Source organism: Echinops telfairi, unplaced genomic scaffold (assembly GCF_000313985.2).
Source record: "Echinops telfairi isolate 266 unplaced genomic scaffold, ASM31398v2 ScPeMD7_4;HRSCAF=17, whole genome shotgun sequence".
Lineage (NCBI taxonomy): Eukaryota > Metazoa > Chordata > Mammalia > Afrosoricida > Tenrecidae > Echinops > Echinops telfairi.
Genome location: NW_022103900.1, coordinates 37982485 through 37988128, shown reverse-complemented (window position 1 = coordinate 37988128; position 5644 = coordinate 37982485). Strand labels below are relative to the sequence as shown.

At 38.0% G+C, this 5644-nt stretch overlaps 1 protein-coding gene and 1 pseudogene across 2 annotated transcripts in view; both read right to left on the bottom strand.

The window, feature by feature from the left end:
* CNTNAP5 (contactin associated protein family member 5) overlaps positions 1-5644 on the bottom strand; it is a 1132484-nt gene that overhangs the window by 363459 nt on the left and 763381 nt on the right. The gene's annotated exons all lie outside the window — the stretch shown is intronic.
* LOC105978720 lies at positions 692-1795 on the bottom strand (annotated as a pseudogene).

The following is a 5644-nucleotide window of genomic DNA, read 5'->3' as shown; positions in this document are numbered from 1 at the left end:
CTCTACCAGATCAACATTGATCAATTCCATAGTTACCCAATTCTGTTCAACTTCATTCGCTGCTTTTGTACAGCTGCATGCAAAACTGGTAGATTGTTTGAATAACACATTAAAATAATACTACAGTCTGACAATACTTAGTCATTAGGAATTCAACTAACAGCCCTGGTCTGTCAATTATTTCTGATTTAGCAGAAACATCAATGGCAACATTACATACTAAAATTCACAGGCGTGTAAATATTTTATAATTTCTAAACTTATAGGGTCTGCATCAGATAGGACAGTGAACAAAAGGTGTTTGGAATTTAAGAGTCTATTCTCTATTTTTAGAATGGGTTGAAGATGATCTAAAATGAATCATTAAAGGATTATCCATGGTCCTTACTAAGAAAGTATTTGCACACCCTGAATCTGTTTAAAAAAAAAGACACCCAAAAATTGTATAAAAATTTTAAGATAACCAACATTATTTATTTTTCAGAATCTTCTTGAAAAGTAGTATATTGAAGGTAACTGCCCTAGCCTTTCTCCTCCCGGTAGCTAAAGATCAACAAGGAAAATAACGTGCCCATGTCATAAAAATTTCAGTCTTTAAGAGGCATGACATGAAGCCACTTGATGATTTCAGATTAAATATGAAAATAGGCCTGGTGTGATCTGAGAGTAATAAATAGAAGTATCTAAGTAGTCAAGTCCATGTAATTCCTGTCTTGGGAGCGGGGGTAGAGACCAGAAAGCTACCTACTCCCCCATTTATTGCTTGAAACATGTAAATTCTGATAGAATTAGATTTCTCAAATGAAACACCCAGGACCGGGGCCACTTTGAAGCTGGAAAAGAAGGTGCATTCTTGATCAGTGGAAGGAGAGCTGCTGAGACCCTCCCTGCCACAACTCATCTTCATGAGAATCCTCACTCTCAGTTTTATCCAAACAACCCCCCTCTGATATTGTTGGCAACTCCAGAGCACTACAGCAACTGTGATGGAGCTTCTGTCCTGTGTGGCGTGAAACAATCTAAACCGCTTTGTGATCTGGTTTGCAGCACCCAGGAAAATATTTAGCAGGGAATTTAGACACCAACTCCCTCCAGTAAAAGAACTGTGTCATTAACTTTGGGATTTTTTTCTTAATAAGCAGCAGAATAATACATAATAGAAGAATCAAAAAAGATTTTCCTATTATCCAGTGGATTTCAAAGTTCCTACTTCCACAAAGCTGACACAGATGATTTTGATTTCGAAAGCACAGGTCATCAGTTGCAAGCTGTCAGTTGAGTTTATAGTTTATCAAGGCTCAATATCTCTCTTCTTTCTGAAGTATGTGAAGTACAGTAGTGTGGTATAAGTCCAAAAAGGTTAAGGCAGTTGTATATTCCAGTTCATAGGGAATTAAAAAAAAATTCCATCCTTTTGATGTCGGAGGCAGAGGATTTACATGGACTACTACGTGTTACAACATGAGTAGATGGAATACTGTATTCTTCTTCCACAATTCTAGCAGCCAGGAAAAAACCAGCCAAAGCAAGTCCAATGTTTACATTTCACTTTCACAGGAGCCAAAAATCTGTCCAAAATATTGACAGCCTGGACAAAAGTTTCAATATGAGATCCAAAAAGTTGCTTAAACCCCTTAAAATTTCCACTTTGGCATTTTTCAGACTTGGACACAAAGTGTTATTGATCAAACTCGGCTCTTTTTCTCTTGCTTGGAATTGCTTCCTGATCCACGTAAAGGCTGGTTGATCCTAAAAGCTGGGCCCCTTCACGATCTGCCGAGTGTTCCGTCCCCATCCATGTCTCTCACTGTGCCCACAATTGAGAGGGAGCAGAGCTCTGTGCAGCATCAGGGGCCTGTCTCCTGCTCTGAGCCTGCTGCCCCAGGCACCCTGCCCCTGTGCTGCCCCTGTCGCGACTTTGGCCTCACACCTCTGGCTTCATCCCACTGCCCATGAGCCCACCAAGCCGGAGACCTGCCCCTCTCTAGCAGCTCCGCCGCCAGCTCCCAAAGATGAACATTTCCCTTACTCTGAAACTGTGAGTCAGGCAAGGAATTGGGCCAAGTTATTGCTCAGTTAATGCATCTATCTTCCCAATAAGATGAGAGTTTAAAAATTGAATCTTGGCCATCTTTTTTAATCTACAGTCTAGCCTAGTGCTTGTTGGTTTTCAACAAATAGCTATTGATTAATGTCTAATTCCTTGTAACGCGAATACCTCAAGTGGGTGGCTTTAAATAATAAAAATTTATTTTCTCACTGTCTTGAGACTGGACTGAAAGTCCACAGTTTGGACTAAAAATACAAATTGAAAACAAAACTAAACAAACTCACTGCTGTCGAGTTTACTCTAACCATAGTGACCCTTTGGGGAAGGGTAGAATTGTCCCTGTGGGTTTCTGAGACGGTCACGGTTTACAGAAGTGGACAGTGCAGAGCTGCTAGTGTACTGAACTGCTGACCTTGCAGTTGTCAGCTCAACTTGTAACCACTTGACCACCAAGGCTCCTAAAATTCAAGTCACTGATGATCAATCGTCGGTGTTACCTTGACTGGGCTATGGTTCTCAATGGTTTGGCTAACATATGATTGCTCCTTCATAATGTAATATAATCCAATCACATCCATGCTTTGGCCTATTGTAGTCACCCCATCAATTGACAGGGAAGTTTACTGGGTGGGAGTGGTCTGCCTTCAGTATCAAAAGTGGAAGTGGAAGCCTTAGTAAGAGACTGTGCCTCATCGTGTATTCTTCTCATTGACTGACCTCTGGTCTTAAGATGTAAGCTTGTAGGAGCTTTCAAAGTGCTTCCTGATTTTCAGATTTGGGGTTCATGGACTATTGCTATCATGGAAGCCAGCAGAAGATATCAGCTTGTCACATGAAGACTTGCCAAGTCCCATAATTTTATGATCCATGTTTGAAGTAAAAATAGATGATAGAAAGATAGATAGATAGATAGATAGATAGATAGATAGATAGATAGATGATAGATAGATAAACATTGCACTTGTTTTCTCCTCTTATAGAACCCAGACAGAATAAGATATTTGGTACCAAGAGTAGTTTTAGAGGAGCAAAATTTTAAGAATGAATTTTCTGAAATGGTTTTCTGTTTTATATAAATGCGAACAATTTTATTGGGACACAATCCAAATATCATACAATTCAACAGTTCAGTCATATCAATAAGTGTTGTTCAATCAGTACTAGACTATTTTCTTTAGAGTATTTCCTTCTTGTACTCCCTGTTATGAGTTCCTCATTTCCCCCAATCTCTCTTGCCATACCCTCAAGGAATCCTAAACCCAATTGCTCTTTCTATACATTTACCCATCCTGGGTTTCATACACAGAAACACATCTGATTGTAATTGTTAAAGTGTAACATTTGATTTATTCCCCTTTTTGACACATGCACAAGTACTAGCAGTGGAAAAAGAAAAGGAAGTGAAGGGGAAAGACATGTAGATGAAGCCTCCAGGGAATTCCTTCTGAACAGACCAGGGATATGAGTAGCTTTGATATCATACAGAACGAATTGGAAAGTGGATTGTGTCATGTGAACCTAGGTTAAAATCTAGTATTTTATAACATGATATCCCTTTTGATATTTAAGGTTGCTCTAGTTTTAAACTTTTTCTGTTTTCTTTCCAACTGGGGCTTTTCTCTATTTTATTTTGTTATTGTTGGTAGACTTTTTGACTCTTTGTTTTGTATTTTTCTATGTTTTTCAGTACATGAATTGGTTTTCAAGTCTGCCCAGATTTTAAAACACTGGTGACTCACACTTTATCCGTAGCATGATGTAACAAAAGAAATATCAAGATCTCACCACCCCTGGATCAAGTATTTGTTAGGGACAAGGCTCTGCGTTATTGTGTATTTGACGCTTCAACATTTTTGACAAAAGGGAAAATACAGTGAAGCTGGCTGGTTGATACTACTTCTCAAGGACAAAGCACAGGGAGGAAAAAGGTGAGCAGGGTTTCAAGGTCCCAGGTCAGCTGTTGCACAAACTGTCTTTAAGTTGCGATCTGTGCCATGAACGACTTTTTTTTTTTGGAGGAACCATTATATTGCTGAAAACTAAATGTCTTTATCCTAAGAATGGATGAATTACAATGTCAATTGATTTCCAAACCTTGAATTGTCTCTGAACTTAAAGAAGGCGAATTTATTGGAAGACACGAGTTCTGAACCGTGGGATGAGGATATACGGATAAGAATAGATGAAACAGGGGCTGAATTACTATTGGCAGGAGAGTCAGCATATTCATCCCTGTTAGAAGATTAACTTATATTTGTCTGCTAAATCAACTTTCCCAGAAAACGCAACGCTCCTACACAGATCTGATGAGATCAATGCAGATGTGTTTGAGGCGCTCTTGCCTGGGGCATCACCTCAGGCAGATGCCCTCTTCCTCAAAGTGATTTTTGGCTCTTTAATAATTTTAAAAAGGAACCTTGCAGCATTTCATGCAATGCACTATATCATGTGATTTATTGTCATGGGCATTGATTAAGAATTTCAGTAAAATAAATCCTTGACAACTTTTATCTCTCCTCTGTGTATCAAGATGTTATTTATTGGTCTACTTATGAGGAATTTTGTTTTCTTTACATTTTTAATTATAATCTCTACTGAAGGCTGTAGTCTTTTATCAGTAGGTCCTCTTGAATTTCAGCAAGCAAGGTTGTGTCAGCTGAATAAGGTAATTAATGAGCCTTGTTCCAATTATGATGTTGCATTCTACACATAGCCCAGCTTCTCAGATAATTTGCTCAGCATACAAATCAAGTAAATATTGTGAAAGGGTACAAGGGTAATGCACACCTTTCTCATTTTAAAACACCCATTTGAGTTTATGTAGTTTCTGCATAAGCATAAATAAGAATTCTCATAATTTACAATATGATCCACATAATCTAATGTTTTTGCAGAGTCAATAAAACAAAAGTGTCTTTCTAGCATTTTCTAATTTAAGCCAAGATTCATTTGCCATCAGGAGTAATATCACCCATTTCATGTCCCCTTCAGAATCCAGATGGAATTTCTGGCAGTTACTCATTGATGGAATGGGTTTTTAATTATCTTCAGCAAAATGTTCCTTTTTGTATGATATTAATGATATTGTTTGATTTCCATATTCTGTTGAATCATTTTTCTTTGGACTGAGCACCATTGTGGAACTCTTCCACTAGTTTGGCATAGATGAATGATCACCTCCAATGCTGTTCTGAGGCATTGAAACAGTTTAATTGGTATTCTATCAATTTCTAGAACAGTTGATGTATCTTGAAGTTCTTCCTTCAATATTGTTTCTGGATCATTAGCTATTTCCTGAAACGACTCTCTGTATTTCTTCCATAGTATTTGATACTTCATGCATAGATCAATTAATTACTTGCCCATGGAATCCTTCAGTATTTCACCTTGAAGCTGGATCATTTTCCTTCCCGTTTGAAAAATATTGAGTGTCTTCCCATTTGTTTTCCTAGGTCCAGTCTGTCACGCATGTCATTATCATATTGTCATTGTCTTCTTTAGCTAGCCATTGAAATCTCCTCCTCTTCAGTGATTTTTTTTGTGTGTCCAAGAATTTTTTTTCTCCTATGATCTTTCTCTTTTATTTTTATTATT